This window comes from Cnephaeus nilssonii (assembly GCF_951640355.1).
Source record: "Cnephaeus nilssonii genome assembly, chromosome: Y".
NCBI lineage: Eukaryota > Metazoa > Chordata > Mammalia > Chiroptera > Vespertilionidae > Cnephaeus > Cnephaeus nilssonii.
In genome coordinates, this window is record NC_137096.1 from 4,043,555 (window position 1) to 4,057,129 (window position 13,575).

Consider the following 13,575-nt stretch of genomic DNA (forward strand, 5'->3'; position numbering starts at 1 on the left):
CATGAAATTTGTGCACAGGTAGGGTCCCTAGGCCTGGCTGGCGATCAGGACCAATCTGTGGGGTGACTGGCAGGGTGATCTGGGGATGCCCACTGGCGCCTGCCTTGGCTGGCCTGGCACCATCCACTCACCAGTCCTGCCCCCTGACACCACTGCTGGTTGCCACCCTCTGTGGGGCGATCTGCAGGTTAGTCAGGGGGGCTCCTGCTAGCACCTGCCTTGGCTGGCTTGGAGCCTGTGGGCTAGGGTCAGCTCCTGCATTGAGCATCTGCCCCCTGGTGGTCAGTGCGTGTCATAGCGACTGGTTGTTCTGATGGCATTCTGCATTATTATATAGGATTTTCTTCCTTCTGCTCACTCTGGGCTTTTCTTATTGCTCTCTTTCTAATTCTTTAAGTTGTAGGGCTAGATTATTTATTACTAGTTTTTCTTTGTTTTTGAGGTAGGCCTGTAGAGCTATGCAGTTCCCTCTCAGGACTGCTTTCACTGTGTCCCATAGATTTTGGATAGTTGTGTTTTAATTGTTATTTGTTACCAGGATGCTTTTTATTTCTTTTTTGATCTCTTTGATAACCCATGCTTTGTTTAATAGATTGCTGTTTAGCCTCCGTGTGTTTGATTTTTTTCATTGTTGTTATTATAGTTGATTTGTAATTTTATGCCACTGTGATTTGAGAAGATGCTTGATATGATTTCTATATTCTTGAATTTGATGAGATTTTGCCTGTGTCCCAATATGTGGTATATATTTAAAAATATTCCATGTGTACTTGAGAACAATGTATATTCTGTAGTTTTGGGATGAAATGTTCTAATTATTTCAATTAAATCCATCTGATCTAGTGAGTCATTAATGATTGCTGTTTCTTTGCTGATTTTTTGTTTAGAAGATTTACCCAGTGGTGTCAATGGGGTAGTAAAGTCCCCTACTATGATTGTATTGCTGTATTGATATCTTCCAGAAGTTTTGGTTTTTTTAAAATATTTGGGTGCTCTTGCATTGAGTGCATATATGTTTACCAGAGTTATATCCTCTTGTTGAATTGCTCCCTTTATTATTATTTAGGCTTCAGCATGTCCTGGAGGAGAATGTAGCAACATTGCTGGTTTTGCATCTTTAACAGATGCTCAGCACCCTGGAGCTTCTTCTCCACCAACTGTAGGAAGAAATTGCCATGCCTTCCAGAACCATATAATCTCTATCAAATAGAACTGCTTTGGGGTTTTGGAGGACAGGGTACAAGGCTAATTTCTTTCCTGGGTTCTTGTCCAGATGGATTCGAAGAATGAAGCCACAAACAAAACGTGGTAGGTGAGAGGTACAGAAACTTTACTGCAAGCAGATACTACTTTTGAATCTTCTCATTCCAAGTTTCTAATCCTAAAATGGAGTCAGAGGGGTCCCTAAGGAGGGTGGCTAATGTTCTCTTAGACTGAGGTATTCTATATCCAGGAGACCACCTTCTCCCCTATTGAGTCTTTCCAACCCTGAAACCCTAGCCAAGTAATCTGTTCCTATGACCCCTACATCTACACTTCTCCTTTTGGTTATCTAATCTGTTCAGGTTGGAGTTGCTTTTGATCTCTCTTATGGCTCTCTCTCAGTTGTCCTGGCTGGAGATGTTTTATTACCCCTTATGGCTCTCCCAGCTGCTCAGGTCAGGGCTGCTTTTGATCTACATTATGACTGCTTTGATTCTCAGGCCAGAGATACCTCTGCTCTTGGTTTATGTCTGTTTTAATTGCTCAGGCCAGGGATGTCTTCATCCTCCCTGCACCATCCTCCTTCCTGTCTGTCTAATTAATCTAGCTAGCTAAGCCTCATCAGAAGCCCAGAGAGAGATAGGTGTATGAGGGCCACAGATGCAGGTTGGCCAGGTGGTTAACCTCAGTGGAATAATTCTGATAAATATGGGAAGTCATGGTTGTTTGGCAATAAAAAGTTAAGATAAAAAACAAAAAAATAAAAATTGATGTTGGCTGGTCTTAGAGGCTGAGGATGTCTGAGAACTGTCTCTTGCTTCAAAGATGTTTGTATGGCACAGGCCCAGGGGCACCCTTCTTCCAGCCTCTGAACATCCTCCCATGTCTTTTCCAGTCACCATCTCAGTTACCTCAGCCTCTGAAAGGTCTTTTTTAATATACAAAATCTTCAGGTTTGAAGTGTGATGCTAAAGGTCTTAATCTCCCTGGAATAAAAGAAAATACTGCTCTACCAGAACATGGTTTGTATTAAAAATTTTTTCAATTATAGTATATATTCAATGTGATTTTGTTTTACTTTCATATATACAGCATGGTATATTGACAACCATATACTTTATAAAGTGTTTCTTTCCTTTTAAAAAAATCTTTATTGTTAAAAGTATTACATAAGTCACCCTTTATCCCCCATTAATGTCTTCCAGCCCTCCCCCACCACACCCCAGGGCCTCACTATGCTATTGTAGGTGTCCATGGACTAGGCATATATGCACACAAGTTCATTGGTTGATCTCTTCCCACCTGCCCACCGTCCCCTGCCTTCCCTCTGAAGTTTGACAGTCTGTTTGATACTTCCATGTCTCTGAATCTGTTTTTGTTCCTCAGCTTATTTTGTTCATTAGATTCCACATATAAGTGAGATAATGAGACACTTACCTTTCTCTAACTGGTGTATTTCACTTAGCATAAAGCTCTCCATGTTCATTCATGCTGTTGCAAATGCTAAGAAAGCTTTTTTACTGCCTGTAGTATTCCATTGTGTACATGTACCAGTGTTGCTTTATTCACATAACTGCTGATAGGCACTTGGGCTGTTTCCAAACCTTAGTTTTGTAAATTGCGCTGCTATGAACATAGAGGTGTACATACTCTTTCTGATTGGTATTTCTGACTTCTTGGGGTATATTTCTAGTGGTGGGATTACTGGGTCAAATGGAAGTCCAATTTTTAATTTTTTAAAAAATATTTTTATTGATTTTAGAGAGGAAAGGAGAGGGAGAGAGAGAGATAGAAACATCAATGAGGAGAGAGAATCATTGATCGGCTGCCTCCTTCACACCCCCCACTGGGGATTGAGCCCACAACCCGGGCATGTGCCCTTGACCGGAATCGAACCTGGGACCCTTCAGTCCGAAGGCCGATGCTCTATCCACTGAGCCAAACCGGCCAGGGCCATTTTTAACTTTTTGAGGAAACTCCATACTGTTTTCCACAGTGGCTGCACCAGTCTGCATTCCCATCAGCAGTGTACAAGGGTTCCCTTTTCTCCACATCCTCGCCAGCATATGTCGTTTATTGATTTGTTGACAACAGCCATTTTGACACCTGGTAGGTGATACCTCATTGTTGTTTTCATTTACATTTCTTGGATGATTAGTGACATTGAACGTTTTCCCTATGCCTGTTGGCTTTCCTATGTCCACTTTTGAGAAGTGTCTATTTAGGTCATTTGCCTATTTCTTGATTGAATTTTTTATCTTCCTCTTAAGTTGTATGAATTCCTCATACATTTTGGAGATTAAATCCTTATTGGAGATAACATTGGCAAATACATTTTTCCATGCAGTGGTTTTTCTTGTTGTTTTGTTGATGGTTTCTTTTGCAGTATGGAAGCTTTTTATTTTTATGTAGTACCATTTATACTTAGTTTCCATTGTCCTAGGAGATGTATCCATAAACAAGTTGCTAAGAGAGATGTCTAAAATTTTGCTGACGGAGGATCCAAGATGGCGGCATAGGTAAACACCTAAATTGCTGCCTCACACAACAATTTCAAAACTACAACTAAAAGACAAAACGTCTATCACCCAGAACCACAGGAAATCTGGCTGAGTGGAAGTTCTACAACTAGAAGGAAAGAGAAAAGAGCATTCATTACACAAGCGCTGAAAAGCTGACATAAGGAGGCGCACATGAACCGGGCTGGTGGCAAGCGTTGCTTTCTTCAACCCGAAGGGAGACAAGCTCCCAATTTCTCTGAAATCCAGTTTCTGGGGAGATGCGGGGGACCCAAAATCTTATGGGGAGAAGCTGGACTGTCTGCCATCAGGTCGGAAAGTGAGGGTGGCTTGCTTGTAGAGCTGCACACAGGAGTAATTGTTTGCTGCGCTGGGGCGTGGGACACGGGGACTCAGTCAGAGGCGCGGGGACAGCTGGCTGGCAGCCATCGCTGTTTGCCACACCCTAGCCTGGTGACGCCCTGAGACCCAGCCCCGCACAACCTACAAACCCACCCAAACTCCAATCAGTGGCTTTTGCATATGAATGGCCTCCCCTATTGCAGCTTAATCTAGCAAACTTGCAATCCAGGTCAGACAGCTCCAAAACCTCCAAATCCCAAGCAAAGAGGAGAAAACTGTAGTTCTCACTGTAGCTCCTGCAGGGAGGCCTCAGACAGTAGCTGACCTGCACCCCATTGGAGATCCAGAAGCCAGTGTACCTAGTGGTCAGTGTGATACACCAGATTTCAACTCCTCACTTCCATAAGTGACACATTCAAGAGGCAGACTCAGTGAGCACCAAAGCCCCACTGAAACAAGTCCTGCACCATAAGCGTGTCTCCACAGCACAGCAATTCTCCCATTATAAACACAGCAGGTCCTCACAGCCAATTGGCCTGGAGGTCAATTCCTCCCAGTTTACCAACAGCAATCAAGACTTAACTACACCAAGACTTTGCACTCAGCCCACAAAGGGGTGTACCAAGAGCGTCCACCTCAAGTGATTGGCGAAGCTGAGCTACTGGCCACCTACCACACAAAGCCACTCCATCAAGATAGGGAAGCAGCCAAAATGCAGAGACACAGAAACATGTCATGAATGAAAGAAATGGAGGAAAACAAACGACTGGAAGACATTGAGTTCAAAACCACATTTATAAGGTTACTCAAGAATCTTCTAAAAACCGCTGAGAAACTTGATGAGACCTCCGAGGAGCTTAGTGAGACATTCAAGTACCTTAATGAGAATGCCAAAAAAATGGAAAAGGACCAGTCAGAAATTAAGCATACACTGTCTGAAATAAAGAATATATAGAAACTCAACTGTAGATCAATGTACCCCAAGAATCAAACCAAAGATCTGAAATATGAGGAAACAAAAAACACCCAATGAGAAAAACAAAAAGAAAAAAGAATCCAAAAATATGAAGATAGTGTAAGGAGCCTCTGGGACAACTTTAAGCGTACCAACATCTGAATTTTTGGGGTGCCAGAAGAAGAGAGAGTAAAATATTGAAAACCTGTTTAGAAGAAATAATGACAGAAAACTTGCCCACCTGGTGAAAGAAATAGACTTATAAGTTCAGGAAGCGCACAGAACCCAAAACAAGAGGAATCCAAAGAGGACCACACCAAGACACATCATAATTAAAATGCCAAGGGCAAAAGACAAAGAGAGAATCTTGAAAGCAGCAAGAGAAAAACAGTCAGTAACCTACAAGGGAGTACCCAAATGACTGTCAGCTGATTTCTCAACAGAAACTATGCAGGCCAGACGGGAGTGGCAAGAAATATTCAAAGTGATGAATATCAAGAAACTACAACCAAGATTACTCTACCCAGCAAAGCTGTCATTCAGAATTGAAGGTCAGATAAAGAGCTTCACAGACAAGAAAAAGCTAAAGGAGTTCATCACCACCAAACCAGGATTATACAAAATGCTGAAGGGTATTCTTTAAGAAGAGGAAGAAGAAGAAAAAGGTAAAGATAAAAATTATGAACAACAAAATGACATCAAATATATACCTACCAACAAGTGAATCTAAAAATCAAGTGAATAAAAAATCTGAAGAACAGAATGGACTGGTGAATATAATAGAATCAGGGACATAGAAAGGGAGTTGCCTGACAATTCTCAGGGGGAAGGGGACCTGAAGGGTGCGGGAAGAGATTGGACAAAAATCTTACACCTATGGATGAAGACAGTGACGGTGGGTAAGGGCATGGGGTGGGGTGGGGAATCAGGTGGAGGGGAGCTATGGGGGGGGAAAAAAAAAGAGGAACACCTGTAATAATCTGAACAATAAAGATTTATTTAAAAAAATAAAATTTTGCTGCCTATGCTTTCTTTTATGGTTTTTATGTTTTCATGACTTACATTTAAGTCTTTTATCCATTTTGAGTTTATTATTTTGTGTGGTATAAGTTGGTGGTCTAGATTCATTTTTTAACATATATCTGTCCAATTTTCCCAACACCATTTATTGAAGAGACTGCCTTGATTTCATTGTATGCTCTTGCCTTTTTGCTGGAGGCTAGAGCAAATAACAGTTAACATTGGAAGGCCAATGGACTTTGATATTCAGCAGGGTTGAATCCCACTGTGATTACAATGGTTCGAGTTGGATTCCTGACCTGATAATCTTTACATTTATTTACCAAACTTTACTTTTGACCTGCCTATATGCATTGCTAAAGGGAAAATGTGTATTCGAGTAAATAAAAAGCAGATCAGGCCAGAAGTCTTGGTGTGCCTCTTCTGAAAAGAGGTCTCCACCTGTTCCCCAATGCCTTATAAATTCATATCTCTTGTATAGCATTTTCATTTATGCATTGGGCCCTCCTTCAGGTCTTAAGGTTGTGGCATGTGGCATCCAAACAGGGACTGGAGGAGGAGATTTGCCTGAGCAAAAAAACGAAGTGAAAAAGGAAAAGTGGAAACTCACTATAAAGGTGGAAGTTTGCCATGCACAAAGCCCCTGACTGCTTTGGAATCACAACTGTAAGTGGATAGGGACATTTTAAATCAGGTTTTATTGGGGAAGAATTCAAATAAAAGGCAAAAACGTAATTGTAAATTTTTAGCTTGCACACTCAAAGATAAAGGAATTAAGGTGTCAAAATGTACTCTCTTAAATCAGACTCAAGGAAAATGAGTGCCCTTTTCATCTTTAACTATGTGGGCTCTTGTTCAAACTGCATTATTCCCACTTCATATTGAGGATCAAAAGTCTGTAACAACTAAGGCCCCTGATCCTCCACCTCTGGTGTGGGTTGGCTCATTAACTAGAGAAAATGGGGCTAACAGTTCTTTTACAAAAACAAACAAACAAACAAACAAACAAAAAACTCTTTAAGGCTTCTCTTAAAATTACTATATGATGCCTTGGGACTGGCAGATTTTATCTAAAGCAACTTTAGATGCCAGTCAATGCTATGGAGAGCAGAATAGGATAAGATCTGTGAACAACAGACTAAGTTCCGGGCCATATCTGGCTCCAAGTCCTAGACAATGTATGACATCTTTAAGATCCATGAAAAGAACTCTAATTTATTAAGTCTTGTCTATGCCTTCCATTGATCGTTGTTGTAACTGTCTTTTTTATTTGGTTTAATTTGTTTATTGTTAGTTTATTAAGCATGCCTTTAATTTGTCTTTATAGAAAAGAAACAGTAGGTGTCCAGACCATTACTGAATTTCCCCAGAGCAAACAGGATGTGGGGGTAGAGAATATAAATGGTACATGTGATAGATGAGCCATTTCTCACAATTTAGTGATGCCATCTGAGACTTCTATACCCATGAAGAGAAAAAGGCTAGTTTAAGAGAAAGGTGCACCACCCAATTTTGGGTGGTCTCTTAGCCTAAGCCCCACCTCTTCACGAATGCTATGGAGTAAGCCTAAGACTGTTTTTCTTTGAAAGATGGCAAAACTTACACAAGGAAAATATACAGGCTGGGTTTGGGAAATAAGATTAATGTTTCCATGATAATGGGTAGTTCTTGAATAATAATGAACCACATTCCAAGGTTGCTTCTCAGGTCCGGGGGTACTGCTGTTTTTATAAAGAAAAATAAAATAAAATAATACTTTAACATTAAAGCCACTGAAAGCCAGTAAGTTATCTCTGTTACAAAATTTGCCAAGGAAAATGCCTAGGGTAATAACAATTGGCTTTAAGTTCTCAAAGTTGTTAAGGCAAAATATATAAAATTAAAATGAACAATTAATTATATGGTAAAAAACTTTTCAGTGATAATTACATATGACTAAACATAGTTTTACAAAGTCTTTGGTAATTTAAAACTTTGAAGTTTGCTAAATTTAATAATAAAAATTATTAAATATCTAGGTATTTTGAAATAACAGAATACTGAAATATTAATTTAAGTTTGCCTCATTTGAAAAATCTAGAGGATAGATTTGAATCTATTAATTGAATATGTTTTGTATTTTATTTTCAATATCCCTTAAAATATGAATATATTACTAATCTAAGAAATGCTAAGTATTTAACTTGCCACCTAAACTTTGAGGCTTCTAAAGAGTCAAAAGTTCAAATTCAGTTGGATAGAAATTATATAGTTGTAATAACAAAATACATAAACATAGAAATTCATTTTTCAGAAAAATAACTCTTGTGTTTTCTCTGGAAAAATTAGTAGTTCAAAATATATTGTTGTCTTTATGTGAATGTGTGTCTGTGTACTACGTGTGGTAAAATTTCAGCCTAAGATATAATCTTTTATTGGTCTAATTAAGAAGAAAATATTAATTCTATGGTCTGAACCAAATTTTTAATATTAAAACCAGTTTAAATTTAATTGATGTATTTTAGAATAATTACAAAAAGTATGTAATATAGTCTTTGGGTTATGTATAGTTGATAGTCTTTCCAAGTTAAATTTAAAGACTTTAACTGAGAGATAGCTTTGAGACATTTCAAGGGCATTGGAATTCCTAATTTCTCTTAGTAATCTGTCTATGGTGTTTATAGCATAACTAGATGCCAGCCATGGTGCATTCATCAATAATAAGAAGGTGGGCCTTTTTAATGGTTTTAACAACTTCACTCTTTATGTCGAGTCTTGAAATTGAAGTTTCATTTAATGGAATTGGTAATTTATATTGGGAATGAAAGATTTTTCCATCAAGAAGTAAATTTGCAACTATTCCTGTAGATGCTGTGGGTAAAACAGTACCACCATGACCTCTAATATAATGTATTAAAACTTTATACAGATATGTTTTTCCACTACCACCTGGACCATCCAAGAGAAAGCCTTTGGAGTGTACTGTTTGATCTTCGATGGCTGAAGTTATAGTCTGAAATGCTTCCAACTGTTCATCATTCAGAGAACTTGTTGCCCATACGATTCATCACATGTATTTGTATTCCTTAATAAAGGATAGTCTGTAAGTTTGAAATGTGAACATTTCATTCCATGCAATGTGAATACCTCTTGAATTTTATTAAGTGCATGCATTTCACAGTTCACAAAGGCGCCTTCTCTTCAGTGTAATTTCCAACAAAAATCTTCAATAATATGAGATTTATTCTCATCCCATAATTTGTCTGCATCAGAAGGACATCCAAACACAGAGATATATGCAAAAAGTTGCTGTAGTTGTTTGGGAAGATTAAGGATTATTGCATTGTCAATTGTATCTTTCCAGATAGTGTCATCAAGTAATAATTCTCTATGTTTAGCAACTTCACGAAATGTATCATAAGTTACACCTCCTACAGTTCACATATCAGCAAAACTTATCACACCTTTTACATGCAGAAGCAAAGCCTAAGGCAATATCGTTCTGGTTCTCTATAGCTCACAGTGAACTTTCTACCTAATACTTTATTCCCATCCTTTTGGCGTTTTATCCACAAAGAATGATTAAACACATAATGTTGTGTGATCTCCCAATAATAATAATTGTGTGCATCAGAATTTTCTCTATTCAATAAGAACCAAAGTCGAGTTATGCCTTTTAGCCATAACTAAAACTTCAGCAAAATCATCAGTATGAAAATACAAATTCTGATCATTTGGCAAATGAAAAGCTAATCTTGTGATTGAATGGGATTGGTCATGCATTCGCATTGCAAAAAGTCTCTGAACAGCCTCATGAGCACTCACATACCTGGAGTCAAAGAAGTCCTGTACTTCCTCATGATTCATAATATTTTTTTCAGAAATTTGAATATTTGCACAATCGTGCCCTTTATAGATGTATTTAAATAGATATTTGACACTCTTAATTGATGCACAGACTTCAACATTTATATGATATTTATGATTGAGGCACAAATATGGGTTATAAGGGACAATCCAAGTGTTATCAACAACTTTATTTTCAATAGAAATGGTACTACCAGATCTTCTTTTGTATTTGGGATATCCATCAATATTTCCAATGGTCACATTTTGAAATTCTTTCAGATATCCCTTTGAACATTTTCTATTTTCCATACATGGACTATTTGGATTTTGCATTCCACATGGTCCATGTACCATATATGATTTTACAATTTGAAAAAGTCGAGGACACTGGTCTTCGTCTGGAATGTCTGCCTTAATTCTACAGTCAATGTCATCTTCTGTTTGTAATTTGGATTCACTATCTAATATCAATAATATGTGAGGGTGAGGCAGTCCGCATATCTGAAATTCAATGACATGAATTTTAGCTATTACTTTGCCAAATAAATGGAATTTACATCTATCATTTAAAAGAGCATTCAGCTCAATATTAAAAACTCTAGCTACCTAGTCAGGTCTGATTTCAACTTTCTGTCAGTGTTGTAAATTGTAATATCTGCCCATTTGGCGTTGCATGTCATGGTTATGAATAAACTAGAAGCCCGGTGCACGAAATTCGTGCACGGCGGGGGGTTGTCCCTCAGCCCAGCCTGTACCCTCTCCAATCTGGGACTCCTGGAGGGATGTCCGACTGCCCGTTTAGGCCCGATCCCACCGGGCCTAAATGGGCAGTCGGACATCCCTCTCACAATCCAGGACTGCTGGCTCCCAACTGCTTGCCTGCCTGCCTTCCTGATTGCCCCTAACCGCTTCTGCCTGCCAGCCTGATCACCCCCTAACCACTCCGCTGCCAGCCTGGTTGATGCTTAACTGCTCCCCTGCCAGCCTGTTTGCCCCCAACTTCCCTCCTCTGCCAGCCTGGTCACCCCTAACTGCCCTCTCCTGCAGGGTTGATCACCTCCAACTGCCCTCCCTTGCAAGCCTGGTCCCTCTCAACTGCCCTCCCTTGCAGGCCTGGTCCCTCACAACTGCCCTCCCTTGCAGGCCGGGTGCCTCCCAACTGCCCTCTCCTGCTGGCCATCTTGTGGTGGCCATCTTGTGTCCACATGGGGGCAGGATCTTTGACCACATGGGGGCAGCTATATTGTGTGTTGCAGTGATGACCAATCTGTATATTACTCTTTTATTAGATAGGATAGCGGCCTGGTGCACGGGTGGGGGCCAGCTGGTTTGCCCTGAAGGGTGTCCCGGATCAGGGTGGGGTTCCCTTGGGGTATGGAGCGGCCTGAGCGAGGGGCCTGTGGTGGTTTGCAGGCCGGCCACACCCCCTGGCAACCCAAGAGGAGGCCCTGGTATCTGGAATTTATTTTCCTTCTACAATTGAAACTTTGTAGCCTGGGGCGGAGCCAAGCCTGCTGTTCCCTCCGGGGCGGCAGCCATCTCTGTGGCAGTTAATTCACCTTCTACAATTGAAACTTTGTAGCCTTAAGCGGGTGAGCCCAGCCAGGGTGTGCGGAAAGCTTTGCTTCCCCTGTTGCCGCTGGCAACCCTGGCCTGCTCTCTGAAGCTCCATTCTGCCGCCATTTGTTTGAATTTGTTTACCTTCTATAATTGAAACTTTGTAGCTTGAGTGGAGGCTTAGGCCTGCAACGGCAATGGAAAGCTTGGCTTGCTCTGTTACCTGGGAAACCTTGCTCACTGTGTGTGTAGCCATCTTGGATTGGGGTTAATTTGCATACTCACCCTGATTGGCTGGTGGGCGTGGCTTGGCTGGTGGGCGTGTCTTATGTAGCGGAGTGATGGTTAATTTGCATATTACCATTTTATTAGAGAGGATTGGGCTTGCCATACTTCCTTATAATTGCCATAGCATCCTGATATTGCTGCTGCATATTTCTGGGATTACCCTCAAAAGATGATGTAAGTATTATCATTTTACCAATTGGCACATTGTCATTTTCAGATCTAGATTTGAGATAATCCATTAAACCACTTTATTTTTCAACTCTTAGATTGGTTTGCTTTAATGACATTTATCCAATAGGCTTTCATTTTTGAATATGAATCCACAATAAACTGTTGAGTTAATTTTCCTGCATTTAAAATAGGATTGAACGTGTCCCACACAGAAAGATGAAATCAGTAATACTGCATTTGTGTGACTTGTGTCCTTACATTTTGTATAGTATTATTGTTGAATACACTGTTGTCTTTGAGTATTAATGCAATATCTGTTCCCCAGCCTTTTTCACCATGTGGAAAAAGAATAGGATATGTCATTGCATCTAATGTAGGAAACAGGATACTGATTTGTTTCATTTTAGTGGCATTTAGGTTATTGGGATCTGGTTTACAATGAATGAGCAAGTCCCTTTCAAAAGGAGGTTCTCCATCTTCATTTCTGAATATGACAGCAACCTCAGTTACATGGGGAGAATCATATCTACCTGGATCACTGTTATGATTGTTTTTAATCACCATTGTTACTTCCATGGGAACAATACCTTTTGTAGCTGCTTCAGATTGGAATTCCTTTTCTACCTCATGTAGCAGCTTATATGATTTTGTTAATTCATTTATTTCATGAATGAGGTTGTTGATGTTGATCATGAGTCTTTCTGAGAAGCCCTGATTTTCTGGCATTGCTAATCTTTTACTTGTTGCTTCAGCTGTATCCAAAATATAGAGTAAGCAAACTTTTGAGAAACACCATCCAAAGGATGTAAAGTTCCAGTACGGTGATAAACTTGTCCTTGTATTTTAAAACAATATGGTCCACATCCTGGTGGTAATGCAATATTTGCACCCATGGAAGCAAAAGCAAAAGAACTATTTATGGAATAAATATTTTCCATTAAATTTTTACTGTCGGAATCTTCATTTGTCATTAATCTTTTTAAATATGCTGGGTAATCTGGAAAATGTATATCATTTGGACAGACTTTCCCTTTGCTACAACATTGAGTAAATTTTCCATCAGATGGTATTTCATCAGAGAAATTTAGTGATAGATAAAATTAACATCTAACAGTCATCCCACAACAACTATGTTCGAGAATTGCATCCTTGTGTACTCCATTTTCGCTGAGAAGGCAGTTTCTACCAGTATTGGTAGTACTTGTTGATGACTGTTCTTTAGACATATTCTGTCTTCGCCGCCACCTTCTTTCAAATCCAGAGGCACATTGGTCTTTAGACATTTTCTGTTGATGATGCCAGCTTCTTTTGGCTTCAGAGCGACGTTTTGCCAATAGTAGCTTTTCAGATACATTCTGTCACAGGAGCTGCCTTCTTTCAGCATCAGAGGCGCATTGGTCTTCTGACATTTTCTGTCAATAACGCCACCAGCTTCTTTTGGCAGCAGAGCTACGTTGTATCAATACTTGCTCTTTAGACATATTCCCATATCCCTGATATCAGAGTATGAGATTCAGGTGAATGAGAGCCCTGGCTGCGAGCTTTCTGACCAATGGATGATTCTTGCTGATTCTGTGGGGGTGGGACTCCCTCCTCCCTATTGTCAGAGTTTGGGCTAGTGCCCATGTGGACACAGCATCAAGTCTGCCTGCAACAGGAGATCCAGAGTCAAGTCCCTGCCTACTTTCATGT